Source organism: Salminus brasiliensis, chromosome 21 (genome assembly GCF_030463535.1).
Source record: "Salminus brasiliensis chromosome 21, fSalBra1.hap2, whole genome shotgun sequence".
NCBI classification, from domain to species: domain Eukaryota; kingdom Metazoa; phylum Chordata; class Actinopteri; order Characiformes; family Bryconidae; genus Salminus; species Salminus brasiliensis.
This window is the reverse complement of record NC_132898.1, coordinates 26,442,162-26,443,664: the sequence shown is the minus strand read 5'-3', so window position 1 is coordinate 26,443,664 and position 1,503 is coordinate 26,442,162.

Sequence of the window (1,503 nt, the reverse complement as noted above, 5' to 3'; positions counted from 1 at the left end):
GTTGAGCGTTTTAGTTGCTTACAACCTTTAATAAGTAAGTTGTGACTACGTCTAATGGTCCACCCAGAGTAAGCTGTTTTAGCTCAAGAACTGCTGCAGCCCTGTATCTCTCGGTAACGTCTGCACCAGTTGAGCTGTAACGGAAATCTGCATTGTAAGGATGCGCTGTATGTTGTGGAAGGACTAATCAGTGGACGGATTTTGATGAATCAGTTCGGATCCCACGGGTCAGACCGTACTTGTGAAAAGGTTGCTGGCTTCTCAGTTGCTGTCAGAAATGCCACTGCTGTAGCTCAAGCTAATATATATGGTCAGTTTGATGGAGAAAATATTTTTGGCAAATCCCTTTAGGCTACAAAGTTAACTTGCTAGCGCTGCTAAAAGAGGCTGAAGCCTGTGAATGTTCTGCTTTGCCTATTAACTAACCTATTTAATAACCCCCTTGGGGAAACTGGGTGCTAGCTAATGCAAAGCTGCAAAGCTTGTCCCAATTAGCACTTTTGTGGGTGGAGCTTGCAAGCTCAATTTGCAAGCTCAGTTGGCTCAACTGGAAGTTTTAAACCTACCGGTGTACAGGTGAAAGGCAGCACAGGCCATAGGGCACCTGGTAGAGCTTTTACGGGTTGTAAAGCAGTAGGCCATGGGTTTGAATCCCAGCACCCAGACATTTTCCTTCACACCAGGTTGGTAAGCCTATAAGGAGCTTAAAATAAATCGATAGCAGGTTTGCGACTCATTTCACAGTCATAATGATAACCATCCAAGAGCCTCCTCTCCCTTCCTGAGGTTCTTGAGGTGTGAGATTAACAATAAGAAATGGCATCCATGGAGATCGCATTGAGAGTGCTAGTGTGCTGATTGCTATCTTAGCTAATGCCAACCCTGCAAAGGCTGTCAAACTGAAAAACAAACAATCATAGGTTCCCTATCTCGACCAACACGGAATGCAAACTTCATTCATTACATATATAACTGGACAAATTATACAAAACAGCATGGGTTCTTCAAAAAATGAAAAGAAAAAAAAAAAATCAAATTGACAAAATATAAATGTAGAAGTAAATCAGAGGACTTCTGGTGATGAATGGCACTTGAAGTGAGTTAATCCAATGTGCTTGAGTGGATAGTATGTTCATCAGGACTTGTAAGGACTTTGTCAAATGGGAAAAGTTTAGTTTTCTGAGAAAAAAAGTCTTGTTTTACAGGAAATTGCAAGATTTTCCAACCTAATCTGTATCCTCTAGCATCTGTGGCATCCGGTCGATTTCCTCGGATTGCAGTAAGTTCAATTATTCAACAATAGCTTCAACAAAGCTTTTCCCAGTAGTTAGAAACATCTGCCCATTGACTTCTAATATAAGCAAATCTTAACAATAGGCAAGGCGTCAAAATGGGCATCCGTGGTCATCAACAGCAGCATGCTACAGATGCAGATTATTCCACACAGATTAGGCTGAAGAGGAAGAGGAAGTGGAAGTACACCTTTAATATCTCATGTTAAAA